Source organism: Panulirus ornatus, chromosome 58 (genome assembly GCF_036320965.1).
Source record: "Panulirus ornatus isolate Po-2019 chromosome 58, ASM3632096v1, whole genome shotgun sequence".
NCBI classification, from domain to species: Eukaryota; Metazoa; Arthropoda; class Malacostraca; order Decapoda; family Palinuridae; genus Panulirus; species Panulirus ornatus.
This window is the reverse complement of record NC_092281.1, coordinates 15,928,731-15,943,965: the sequence shown is the minus strand read 5'-3', so window position 1 is coordinate 15,943,965 and position 15,235 is coordinate 15,928,731.

Genomic DNA, 15,235 nt, shown 5'->3' with positions numbered 1-15,235 from the left:
AAGCACTGATAATGAGATTATAGTTTTAAAGAGATAGACAGGTAGACAGGGAATTTGAATTCTCATGGTGCTGTGGAATCATGGCAACACATTTTTAGAGAGTATGTAGGCAAATTCCCTAAACCAACATGTCAGAAAGCATACTAGGATGAGAGGGACTGATACACCATCATTGCTAGATCTTATATTCACACATACTAGCATGGATTTTGAGAACATTATGTATGATACACCAGTTGGAAGAAGTGATCATGATATGCTCAGATTTTAATATGTAGTATAAAAGAACATGAAAAGAGGTGAGACAGGGAGTAAAGAGGAGATTTAATTGCAAAAAAATTCCATGAACTTCAATTATTTGTAATCTAGATAGGGAAATGGAGTTCAGTAGCCAGGAACAAGGGATTTGTGGTTAGAGGTCTCTGAAATTTATGATGGAGTAGGGGCATGGGTACCTCAAGCCTTGAATACAGAGGGAATGGTGAGGGATGTTTTGATTAAAGATATCATAAAGCAAAGGAGCTTTGAGATGTGCAGTGTTGAAGATGTAGTTAGCACTCCACCCGGCCAGTATTTGCAAGTTATATGAAAGCATGGAAAGATTATTGCAGGATAAGAAAGGAGGAACTAAGAACCTTGGTGAAGAATATTGTGGCTGCAGTAGGTGAAAATCCAAATTTTTTTTATGAATTCATCGCTAGTCAGATGTCAGTTAAGGAGCAGCTAATCAGGCTAAGGGATGAAGAGGGAAAATTGCAGAGGATGATGTAAGGATATGCAAGGAGCTGAACGATAAGAAGGTTTTGGAAATTATTAAGATATCTTGAAAAAATATTGAAAGAAGATATTAACAGGATATTTAAAGGACTTTACCCATACGAAGTTTATGATTCTCATGAAATTTCAGCTTAAGCACTCAAGATGTGTACAGATCTGCTAGATAAACCACTTGCATTACTGTTCAAGATGTCACCAGAGAGCGGTAAAGTGCCAAAGGAATGGAGAAGGACAAATGTCATACTTAGATATAAGAAAAGTGACCAGTAACAAGTGTTGAGTTGCAGACCCTTTCACTAATGAGTGTGATGTGTAAGGTCCTGGGAGATATTATCAAAAAGCAAGTGGATGACTTTCTGCAGAGAAGAAATTTCCCAGGTAAGTGATAATATGATTTTAGGGAAAGGAGGGCATTTTTAACTAACAATTTACTTCTATGAGGGTGAACTCATTCCTGGACAAGAGGTAAGGCTGGGGTGGACTGTTTGTATCTGGACTGCCAGAAAGCATTTGACAGTGAACTGCATGGGAGGCTAAATAAGAAGCTGGATCACTTGGCAAGATTAAGGGGGAAACTCCTATGATGGATATTATCTTATTGGGATGGAACAAAGGATGCATGTTAGAGGAACTTCTTCCAAATGACCAGCAGAGTACCACAGGATATATGGTTCTGGGACCATTACTTTTCTTTATTTTAATGACTCGCCTGAAGGTATGGAATCTTACCTAAATGTGTTTGCAAGTGATGCAAAGATATTGAGGGAAGTGAAGAGCAAGGAGGATAGCATCAGCTTATAAGGGGACCTAAACAGATTCCAAAGCTGGTTTGAAACATGGTTGATGAGATTCAACATGAGCTAATATAAATAGGATGGGACATAGTGAAAGATAGCCACAGTATCATTACCTACCAGGAAATGAGCTTCAGGATTATGTGTGTGAGAAGGGATTGTGATTCGACTGTGTTTCTAACCTGTTGCTAGAGTCCCATGTTGAGAGAATAATTAGGAAAACAAACTGTCTACTCACATTCCCAGAATAGCTTTCAAATATATGGATATAGAAATACTTAGCAAGCTATTTATATCCTACATATGGCCAAAACTAGAATGTGCCTCCCAGGTTTGGTCACTGCACCTGAAGAAGCACAAAGAACTCATAGAGAAGGTCCAGAGGTAGGCAGCAAAGACAGTACCTAGATTAAGAGAGCAAAGTTGCTGGCCAATGCTGAGGGCTTTAAATTTACCCATCTTGGAAGAGAGGAGAGTAAGATGTGATCTGACCATAACCTTTTAGGTTTCTGAAAGATCAACAATGTGGACAATAAACAATTCTTTGAGAGATGTAGATATAGAGCCATAAGAAGACATAACTTGAAAGTAATTAAGATACTTGTTAATAAGAATGTAAAAAGAAATACGCTCTGATATACGAGTGGTGAATGAATGGAACAGAATGAATGAGGACATGGTGGTAGAGAATGTTCAAGAGATGGTTAACCATGAGAATAAAACTCCCTGTTCATACAATATAAATAGGTAATTGGTTACTAAGAGTTGATACAGAAGGTTCAGAGGAGGGCAACAAAGATGGAGTCATAATTACAAGATTTGAGTTATCGGGTAGGAACCTCTGCAAACACTTTGCTAGGTTGCCCTCTGCCAGTGGCCTGTTAAGGGTGAGGCACTAAAGGCTAAGAAGCGGCACTAGTGTTCACTAGTTAACGAGACCTTATTGCTTCAGCCACCCCATTGAGGAAGTTCCAGTTAGGAACAGGCATCAGAGATATAGTAAATAGAGTTACTGGGATAGGCTAGAGACCTTGAATTTGCCCATCATGTAAGAGAAAAGAGTAATTGTTGACATTGAAAGTGAAGAGTTCTTCAAAAGATGTAAGGCTAGAACAACCAGAGGACATATGAAATTAAGCAAGAAATGTGTTAAGAAGATGTAGAGAAGAACTTTTACAGTATGGAAGTGGTGGGTAAATGGAATTGACTGAATGAGGAATAGAAAAATCAGAGCTTACATTAGTTCAGAAAGTTGTGTGAAGTTGAGAAGGTTGAAGACATCAGGCCCCATGACTGTTTAACTTCTTTCACATATGATGTGAATTGGTATTTACAGAGAGTCTGTTTCAGAGCTGAGTTACAAAGGTTCGAGGCCTTTAATTCATCCATGTTGGAAGAATATGTGAACACATGGATTGAGTGAGATGGAAATTATCAATGATATTGAATATCATCTCGGATAACTGATGGATAAGCGATAAAATTATCTGTTGCAGTTTTCATTCAGCAACAGGAATGTAGTGAATCCTTTCTAAACTTCATTTTTTTTGCATCTTCAAGTACTTGTGTCAACAGTACAACAATTCTCTTTCTATGTGGCATCCATACAAGAGAAGCAAGAAATGAGGGTGTGTTAGCCCTCTGCAGAAGTGAGCAGACAAGAGCCTGGAGAGCATGAATTTACTGATTGAATTTGAAAACAATAAATGCAAAAATAATGGGGGAAATCTTCTCCAAGTTAAGTAACCATTATACTTCATGAAGAACACAGCTGTGTGGAAAAGAGAGAAATCCATGTTTTGTGGACAGCTACTTTTTACTTTCAATAAAGGATGAGAGCCATTGATTGAAATATTTATGTTGGCCTATATCGGTTTCTTTTATTTTAGCTTCCCTTACTAGTCAGGATCAGTAGATGTATTAAAGGTTTCACTCAAGTATTGGGAGCCTTAGATTACACAGGAAGAATTTTCCATCATAGAAAAGTGACATACAAAATATTGGAAAAGTATTCTTTCTGATTTTACCTAGATTTTTATCATTTTTTATATGATTCTGGGGAAACTTGTTCAAATTTATGATTTTTAAGGACAACTTGGGACTTTTAAGTACTTCTGTGTTTAATTTTACCCAACTGGAAAATTCTGGAGGGCATATTTGAAGAGAACTTTCAAATAATTGTAACTGTAAAGTTATATGTATCCCTTACAAAAATGCACAATGTATATATATCCCATACAACAGGCGTAAAGTAGTGGTTACACTTGTGGTTAAACATCTGAAGGAAGCTATAAAGAGTTGTAGGAAATAGAGGAACAGTTCCTGAAGAAATAGTAGACCTAAATACTTTGGTGATATTGTTTTAACCTGTAATGTCTTCAGAATTTGATGAGCTCCATTGAATTACTGAACTACATTTTGAAAAACAAAAAATTGCAAGAATTAGTTCAGAATACATTTTCATCTATTACCTAGAACTAAGTTTGACACAGCTCATGCAATTTGTTTGTTATGCAGATCATTTTCTAACTGGTAATGGAGGAAAGGGGGCCTACAGATCATTTCCCCTAAGAATTCTTGTGTACTCTTGTTTTGAGGGTACAGTTAGAATGTAAACTACCAACTAGCCTAAATAGAATACTTTTTTCACTACTTTTTAAGACTAAACAATAAGTTACAACTTACTTCTTTTTACATATTGTTTGCTATTTCTCACATGAATGAGGTAGTGTAAAGAGTAGATGACTGAGCCTTAGTTACTTTTCCACACGACTTTCACAGAAGAATTATAAATTGTATATATTTTTTTCAGGTATTAAGAATATATGGTGTGGGAGGAAAGTTGTTAGAAGCAGTGAAAAGTTTTTATCGAGGATGTAAGGCATATGTACGTGTAGGAAGAGAGGAAAGTGATTGGTTCTCAGTGAATGTAGGTTTGCGGCAGGGGTGTGTGATGTCTCCATGGTTGTTTAATTTGTTTATGGATGGGGTTGTTAGGGAGGTAAATGCAAGAGTCCTGGAAAGAGGGGCAAGTATGAAGTCTGTTGGGGATGAGAGAGCTTGGGAAGTGAGTCAGTTGTTGTTCGCTGATGATACAGCGCTGGTGGCTGATTCATGTGAGAAACTGCAGAAGCTGGTGACTGAGTTTGGTAAAGTGTGTGGAAGAAGAAAGTTAAGAGTAAATGTGAATAAGAGCAAGGTTATTAGGTACAGTAGGGGTGAGGGTCAAGTCAATTGGGAGGTGAGTTTGAATGGAGAAAAACTGGAGGAAGTGAAGTGTTTTAGATATCTGGGAGTGGATCTGTCAGCGGATGGAACCATGGAAGCGGAAGTGGATCATAGGGTGGGGGAGGGGGCGAAAATTTTGGGAGCCTTGAAAAATGTGTGGTAGTCGAGAACATTATCTCGGAAAGCAAAAATGGGTATGTTTGAAGGAATAGTGGTTCCAACAATGTTGTATGGTTGCGAGGCGTGGGCTATGGATAGAGATGTGCGCAGGAGGATGGATGTGCTGGAAATGAGATGTTTGAGGAAAATGTGTGGTGTGAGGTGGTTTGATCGAGTAAGTAACGTAAGGGTAAGAGAGATGTGTGGAAATAAAAAGAGCGTGGTTGAGAGAGCAGAAGAGGGTGTTTTGAAATGGTTTGGGCACATGGAGAGAATGAGTGAGGAAAGATTGACCAAGAGGATATATGTGTCGGAGGTGGAGGGAACGAGGAGAAGAGGGAGACCAAATTGGAGGTGGAAAGATGGAGTGAAAAAGATTTTGTGTGATCGGGGCCTGAACATGCAGGAGGGTGAAAGGAGGGCAAGGAATAGAGTGAATTGGAGCGATGTGGTATACAGGGGTTGACGTGCTGTCAGTGGATTGAATCAAGGCATGTGAAGCGTCTGGGGTAAACCATGGAAAGCTGTGTAGGTATGTATATTTGCGTGTGTGGACGTGTGTATGTACATGTGTATGGGGGGGGGGGGGTTGGGCCATTTCTTTCGTCTGTTTCCTTGCGCTACCTCGCAAACGCGGGAGACAGCGACAAAGTATAAAAAAAAAAAAAAAAAAAAAAAAAAAAAAAATTTCAGCAAGATGTAAGCAGAATAGAACTAACAGAAAATTCATAGGTTTGAAGGAATCAGAATGAAAGTCAATCCTTGTCATATGAAAATGCAGTAGTCATTTTGCAATATAAGTTGGTGAGTAACATATCTACATAGTTATCACTGTTTATATCCTGAAGAATCCATACCTTTGACTAACATACCTTCCACTGCCATTGTATTTTGCTTCCAAGTAAAGAAAATAGATACAGTATGTTTGTCTTCATCTGCTTTGACTGAATAACAGAAGTGAAAGTTTGAAACCTGGTGAATTTGTAACATGCAAAATGTATCAAGAGTGTAAACAAAAACTGTAAAAAGTGAGTGTTGTAGTAGGTTTATTGATAGTTTGTTTGATGGTGGGGTATGGTCTGGAAATTCCATAACACATTACACACACAAAATTAACAATAATTATGATAATGTTAATGAAAATGATAATTAATAATAATAATATGATTATGATATAAGTATAGAGTAACATAGAATACACAGTAATATTATTATTATTTTTGTGTTGGTCAAGTTTAGTGCTAAATGAGTGCTCAGAGTGGATGCAAATGATACGTTTGATAGTGCTTAATAAGATAGGAAGATGTATATGATGTTTTTTTCAAATACGCATGTTTTCTGACTTTAGTCATACTTCATCCATTGGCACAGTGTTGATGGTAACATGAATATATTTATAATTATTAAACCTTTCACACTAACATTCAGGGTGAGGGAGACTTGTTGGCTAGTGTAGGAAGGATGTTGATTAGTTTCTTTCTTTATAGTGAACATTCTACTCTGATTTCATACACACCCTTATTTCATCCACGGGATCAGTGCTGGTAATGAATAGAATGATTATAATTAGAAATATTACACATTTAACTTTGCAAATAAATATGGGTACATTGAGTGACTGTCAGGTTTTGGAAATACACTGAAATATTTTAGCTCTTTACCTATCGTCTTTCATCATAGTCCTCCTTTATCCTAGGATTGCATAGAGAGAATATTAGGTGCAGTTTTATAATTTCATCCACAAGCATGAGTTAGTTTGTTTTTTTGGGAATGCCTCCCTTGTGAGCCACCCCCCTCCATACATAATCCTCCTGAAGATCTCTTGGTAAGTAGTTTATTTCTTCACATTTCTCATGCTATTCTTTTCCACATTTCCTCCCAAATGATACATAAGAAGTGTTCTTCCTTTTAACTTATGTTATCCAACAGTGTACATATTTTCTGTGTGGTCATCAGAACCATGTATGTACATTCTTAAGGTGGATGGGCATGCACTTGTATTGGTGTTTGTAGGGTTATTGTAGAGATCTGAACTTTTTCGTATGCCATCATAGCATTGGAAGAGACCTATAGGATACAGATGGTATGATAAGTCATCTTGGTATTTAAACAGAGATAGAAAAAGTTATCACATCGAGTGATGCTAGTCACTGTTCTCAAAAAGCAAATCAGTTGATGTTGGCCTCAGTGTACAGGTTGAGTTGGTGGCTGATTTTCAAAGTGAAGTCAAGAGAAGTGAGACAAAATTTACTTTTTCTATAAACTGTATGTAGTTAAAAGTATATTCCCTGTGTTACCAGATAAGCTATAGAATTTCCCCTGAAAGTTAGCATTTATAGATGGGAGAAAGAGCTTCACTTCTAAAAGCACACTATTGTGACCCATCACCATGGCCACCGAAACACCTGGTCCCCATGTGCTTCTTCTAAAACTCCTCATCTGAATGAAATATTTTAGGGTCCTATCATGTTTACATGGATAATAAAAGGTCATTAGAATATAATGAAATCAGGTTCTGTAGCTTAGCAATATGGGGACTTTAGTTTACTCAGGGTACTATGACACTTATATACAGTCATTGTGGTAATGAATAGCATGCTATGTTTGTATGTAGTGGATTAAGTTTGATCATATGTATAGCATAGTTAATTTGGTACTTGCTATGAAATAAACAAACTTACTTTTAGGCTTGCAGGAAATCCAGAGTGAGTAGAACAATGTGATGGTGATCTAAGCAAACAGATCTTTTCACATGCTTCGGTAGCTTACTTGGACATTTTGTATTTTTAAATAATGAATTTATTGACTCAGATGCTGCCATTTGGGAACTATCTTGTACAGTTTGAGTTCATTCTTTTTATCGGTAGTGACATTAAATTTGATAATGAAAAAACTGAGTGAAGGCCTCTAGGTTCAATCATGATAAAAATATTGAGGATACAGCAAATCTCACATATTCAAGAATAATTGTATCCATTTATGCAATACATTTTCTTTGTTTACCTAAATATTTGTCAGTCTGGACAATATATTATGATAATGAATTAAATGCTGTGAAAATGGTAGAATAAGAAAGTTAATCATTCAAGTCTCAACTGTTATGAAACGCATAAGGAATAGAAAATTTTTGTCCCTTGTGTTATATTTACTTTAGTGTATAAGATTACTTATATGTACATGTAACAGATAGTTTGATATTATTGAAACTATACCATGTTGTCCTATGGATCTTTTCCCTTTCCATCTCCCCCATTCAGAAAAGAAGAGGTGACAGAGAATCAATAAAAACAAATTAATGGGACTTAGCTGCATGTTACTATCACATCACTTCACCTGACAAATCTTGCTGATAATTTCATAATCACTATGCTTCACTTTTATTTATATTTCCAGGATAGAAATTTTGTCCACTAATGAACAGAGATGATACTTTTTGTCTCTTCCTTCTCAGTGCAATCTTTGTTGACTAGTTTTCTTAAGTTGTTAACTGAAATCAGAAAATTTGATATTACCAAAGGTGTAGACTAGCAAAAACATAATTCATTTTTCTTGGGATGATTCTCATTATATTCACTATTCCCTGTACATACTGATAAGTTCTAGCATTTCACAATTTTGAATTCACAAATTATATATTGAATTTTTTGCAGGTAGTCTTCCTTTCTTTGAATTATGTGGCACCTTCATAGATTTATTGTAGAGTTTTTGTAGGTATGGTAGTGCTGATTACTCACTGTAAATATATAATTTGTAATGTTTATATTGTTTTAGATGCAAATATAACATAACTTTTTTAAACAGTTTTCTCCTTAACCATTATATATTTAAGATAGTCTTGTACAGTAATTTCTATTATCCATGATATCAGTAATCTGTGTTTTCAAAATTTAATATATTGTGATATTATAGGCTCTAACAGTCATGAAAGATAGAAAGCAAATGTTGTTGACACATAACACCCCAGTTTGGCTCTGTATACTGTACCATCATTATTGCTTGTTTCCAATGGCTGTTGCTCTTGCACTGGTCTGTAAAAACTGGATTGTTCCACAGAATGGGTATACTATATAGTAGAAAATACTGATCACTTGAATTAGAATATCAGATAATGAAAGTATTGTAGATCAGACATCTTCTCTCATGTAATGCTTTTCATGTAAATGTCTGTATTCTTTCACTTCATTCCCATTCACACTGGGTGGATCAAGTACATACGTCATCTCATTCTACATGCACATATCCTCAGTTTATGTCCAATACTTTAGAGTGAAGGGGCCTCTGCATTGATAAATTGGGTTAATTCTTTCACTTAACACACACCGGGTACCCATATCAAGCAAAAGTGACTTCTCCATAAGTACTACTATTGTACAGAAAACATCTCCACTGCAGGAAGCAAAACATCATTTTTGGTATCATCTGAAGTGCTGTACTGCAAGTTTGAAATAGTTCTCACATTACATCCATCCACTTCTGGTTAACTTTTTCCTCCTTGTATCTTAAGCCTCATTACCATAGACTTTCATTTATGTACCATCTTCTATACATCCTACGTGGCCATATCATCATAAATGGCTTTTGCATGTGTCTTTAAAAAAAATTTCACAGTGTACATCTTTCTCATCTTAATTCTTACATCTTTCTTTTGTAATTGCAGCCATGCTGTGTAAGTTGTCCTTCTCTACTCTCTTATGCTTCATGTGTTAAGAAATGGGAAAACTAAGGTTTCACATTCATAAAGATGTGGGACAAGTACACCATCAAGTGAGGTTCTTTCACAGTATACACTAGATTTTTTCCATTCTTCAGCGCTCTCATAACATCTATTTTTACTTTTTTTTTGCATGTCTTTATTCTTAACAAAAGCTTTCCCATACCTATTCTTAGTTATCATCGCTTCCAAACACCCTCCTATATTAACTTATATTGCTTTTTCACTTACACTCCTCCATAATTGCACTTTCAAAAGCTAGAATATTTTTAACCTAAATTTACTTTCAGCTTTACCCTTCCATACGTTACCAAGTGACTTGCCATTCTACCTAACTCTTCTAGAAATTCAGTTAACAGTATCATCTGCATAAAAAAAAGTATGTTAGCATCTAATTATGTTTCACTTTATTAAGTTGTGCATTACAGTTAACCCTTACTCTCGTTGCTCACTACTAATTTTCCAAATTTATTTCAAACCATGCTCATACTACCATTTACCCTCATACAACATTACTTCCATTATAAACTTCATCTCTGTGAAATTTATGTGATATTTCTTTTAAATCTGTTACTGCTACATTAATTTTCTTTTTGTCTATGCTTTTTTTTTTTTACTTTACCTCTTTTAAGTGCAAAAAAATTGATCTTTATCACTCATGCTCCTCATCTAAAGGGATTCAGATCATGTCAACATGTTTCACTCATACCATATACCTTACAATCAACATGTTTCAATCACACCATATACCTTGTCAGCTATGCTAAGAAGACTTATTTTCCATAATTCACCCAATAATTTATACTTTTTTCAATTTCTACTATCAGAATAGTTGCTGCCTTTGCACAACTTTTAGATACATGACTACATTTAAACTGCATCTTCACCTCCATTCTCAACTACTCTCTCTACCCAGTCATCAACCACACAGCTTTTCCCCCCATTCGTTATACTACTACCCTTCTCACCTCATTAGTAATGTCTTGTCATCTCCATACATTTGCCATGTTTTCTTGACCTTTCTTACTTTCATACCAATTTCCATTTCTTGTATATCATTTTTCTTAATCAGTTCCTTAAAGACTATTATACCATCCCCAGTGCTTGGAAATTTTTTCACGGTGGGGATTTCATAGATTGTGCATTGGTGACATATAATTGTATATAGTCCATGAACAAAAAATCAAGCTTTTTAGTGTAAAAGGTGAAGATATTTCCTCATTGTTAAAATTTTAACCCCAGAGAAATAGGAAAAGAAATCACTATCTATATCTCACCCATCTTCAAAGCTAACTCAAGGCAATGGTGGTTATCATGCTACCTGGTTATTAGAGCATTTCTATGACAGAAGGGAAGGGTTACTGAAGATGCCAAAGATATAATATGCATGACATTTTCTGTGATTTGCCCTTAGCAGTTATTAGCTATAATATGTTTGCATTCACCAATGCTTTTTAGCAGAACAGGCTGTTTAGCTAAGCCTTGCTCACTTAAGTCTGGGGGAATTATCCATATATGTTTGCACAAGGTAGGGTTCTCTGAAAAGTCAGCGTCAATGATCTTTTTAGATGATACAAAGGATATACTGTGTTGTTTTTTGAAATTCTTTAGGATTTCTTTTTTTATTTATCTCCTTTTAACTCTTTTTGAGGAAAGAAAAAGGAGAGGAGAGAAAGTGATGGAAAATAAAACTAGGATACCCTCTTCTAGAAATTGTGTGTTACCCTTGATAACCTAGGCATGGAAATGGGACTTGACCCATGTGAAAATGGAATTCCAAGGGACTCCAATTCTGGAAATGAAGCCAAGAAAATAAAGCCTGGCTCTGTGTATTTTAACAATACCAAGAGATATAATTGACCAGGATATGGTGACTGCTTTCAAGGCTAATCACTCTTTCCAGCAACTTTAAACAGTAATACAAGACATTATAAGGGTAAAGAAAGGAATAAACCAAAACAAAGCAATATTGATCCATTTGAAGCTGTTTGTCATAATGAAAGAGATCAGAAACACAGATTAGTGTGGTGAAATTTAAAGCAAACTTGAATTAAGAAGAGATAAATGTATACTTTTTATGTAACTAATAAGGGCTAGGTAGGCCCCTGGAGGAGGGAAGGTTCCTAATGACAATGTACTCTTTTCTTGTTAATTATGATAGCCTCAGTGAAGATTACTGTTCCTCTAACCTCAGTGAAGATTACTTCTTACTTACAGTGATACAACTTCCAGACAAGAGTCTGGGAACATCCTACTTAGGGTACAATAATCCCAAAACACACTTAATGGTACTCCTACAATTTCAAGGCTACACTCCCAACAGGAGCAGGGAAATGTTGGATTCCTTTTGCGTGAGAAGTTCTTCAACAAGGCTACTACATTTCATCCAATGATTATGATAAAGGTAAGGTGAAATATGGATGTACACATGACAGCTAGAGACAGTGTAAACAAATGTGGTCTTTTTTTTTTTTTTTTTTTCCTGGTGCTACCTTGCTAAAGCAGGGGATAGCGATGCCATTTCTTGTTGGGTGGGGTAGCAACAGGAATGGATGAAGGCAAGCAAGTATGAATATGTACATGTGCATATATGTATATGTCTATGTATATATATATATGTATATGTGTGTGTATGGGCATATATATATATGAGTTTGGTAAAGTGTGTGAAAGAAGAAAGTTAAGAGTAAATGTGAATAAGAGCAAGGTTATTAGGTACAGTAGGGTTGAGGGTCAAGTCAATTGGGAGGTAAGTTTGAATGGAGAAAAACTGGAGGAAGTAAAGTGTTTTAGATATCTGGGAGTGGATCTGGCAGCGGATGCAACCATTGAAGCGGAAGTGAATCATAGGGTGGGGGAGGGGGCGAAAATTCTGGGAGCCTTGAAGAATGTTTGGAAGTCGAGAACATTATCTCGGAAAGCAAAAATGGGTATGTTTGAAGGAATAGTGGTTCCAACAATGTTGTATGGTTGTGTGGCGTGGGCTATGGATAGAGTTGTGCACAGGAGGGTGGATGTGCTGGAAATGAGATGTTTGAGGACAATTTGTGGTGTGAGGTGGTTTGCTCGAGTAAGTAATGTAAGGGTAAGAGAGATGTGTGGAAATAAAAAGAGTATGGTTGAGAGAGCAGAATAGGGTGTTTTGAAATGGTTTGGTCACATGGAGAGAATGAGTGAGGAAAGATTGACCAAGAGGATATATGTGACAGAGGTGGAGGGAACGAGGAGAAGTAGACCAAATTGGAGGTGGAAGGATGGATTGAAAAAGATTTTGAGTGATCGGGTCCTGAACATGCAGGAGGGTGAAAGGCGTGCAAGGAATAGAGTGAATTGGAACGATGTGGTATACCTGGGTCGACGTGCTGTCAATGGATTGAAACAGGGAATGTGAAGCATCTGGGGTAAACCATAGAAAGTTGTGTGGGGCCTGGATGTGGAAAGGGAGCTGTGGTTTCGGTGCATTATTACATGACAGCTAGAGACTGAGTGTGAACGAATGGGGCCTTTGTTGTCTTTTCCTAGCGCTGCCTCGCACACATGAGGGGGAGGGTGTTGTTATTCCATGTGTGGCGGGGTGGCGATGGGAATAAATAAAGGCTGACTGTATGAATTAAGTACATGTGTATATATGTATATGTCTGTGTTTGTATATATATGTGTACATTGAGATGTATAGGTATGTATATTTGCGTGTGTTGACGTATGTTTATACATGTGTATGGGGGGGGGGGTTGGGCCATTTCTTTCGTCTGTTTCCTTGCGCTACCTCGCAAACGCGGGAGACAGCGACAAAGTATAATAAAAATAAAATATATATATATATATATATATATATATATATATATATATATATATATACACATATATATAAAGATGCTTGTCGACTTACGACGCAAGATACTTATGACCATCCTTACATACGGACGGGAAAAAACATAAATTAAAACGAAATATACGTATGAAAATTACGCATGGTCGTACGTCCGCCAGTGCTAACGGATGTGTGCAAACAATATTGAATGTCAGACGATCCCGGAATTGTGTACATAGGAGCATCTCTCGGGTACAATTCAGTAAGTGCGCGTTATTCAAATGAATATAACGTATTTCGTGCCGGATTAAACCAATTTTGTAAACCCCAGGAGCTCTTATAACTTTAAGGCTGTGCTACTACTTCTGGTATCAGGGAAGTGAGAAGTTCTTTGACAAGACGATACTGCCCGTTACAAAGGATTCTCAAAGGTAGCATTTCAACCGCGGTGTATCCTTCAGCAAGCAGTCAGGTAACACCTCTATTTATTCTTAAATGTCACAAGACTAGTTTCTTAGTTACCTGGGACCTTTTTAAAGGCTCTTGCAGCCCAAGGCTGCTCTACTTTCAATAGCAGGAAATGTAGATTCCTTTTGAGTGAGTTGTTTGATAGGACTGTTCCCTCAAAGATATATCGTTGGTGAAGGTGGCACATTATTTGCATCTATTTAGTTACCGGTAAAGAGTACTGTTATTTCTCTGTAAATAAACCGTATGCTTAACATTTCTTGACACTAATCTCTGACCTGATTTCTTCCACTATCACTAACAGCCACGAAAGGACCCAATGACGCCGCTGCGTTGTGCAAACCACCGTCCTCTCCATCACCTTTCCCTGGTATATCCAACAGACCAAACACTCTAATTCATTATTCTTGTTCCTCCTCTATTCGGAGTCACTATACACGCACTCAGTTACTCCCTGTGCACAATGTCATCTTGAGACCATTCCTTCGCTTAATAGCCTGAGAATCTATCAACCAACACGCCCATATCTGGAGGAACTTGACTACAGTCTCACGCACTGACGACTTTCCCCAACCCTCCATTTTGTCAATATTAGGGTACTTTTATCAAGATTCCAGGTTTGGTTAGGTTTCTGTGCCCCACACACGGAAGAGAAAAACGCATTTACATTTACAGTGGCATGTGTAATCTTAAGTGTAATTTATATTACTTAGAACTTGCATGAATTTTGCGTTAGTATAATCATCCGGAAGTCGTACGTTTAGGACCTTGGCTAGGATTATCAAACTGGAATGGGTTTAGTTTCCGAGATGGATTATTGGAATGAATGTACACACACTAACATTTAAACAGCAAAACTGACACGTGTGGTCATGTTTTAACAGTGCTTCTAATATACTGCTGCTATATACCCAGAGGACAAAAATCGGGAAAATAACACTAAAATTCATCGTTTGGCGATGATAAATGATTAAGCCTGATGCCTTAGCATAAACATTCACCGCTTTTCATTTTGTTAAGATCCGTTGTATTCAAATCTCTTCCTACGTGATCGTACTAGTGAGGTGTAGACCGTCTGTTGTGTTGAGGTACGTACCTCTTGCACCACAGTACCCGGCCAATGGAGACCACGGTTCTTGGTAGCACTTAATCCTACGTCGGGAGAAGTCTAGGTCATGCCTCAAAGGCTACGAGACACTACTGTCTGTAATTAACCCAAAGAGACCTCGCTCACACGGTGTCTCACGCAAACCCTTTTTTATGAAAAGGAGAGGACTGACAGGTAAA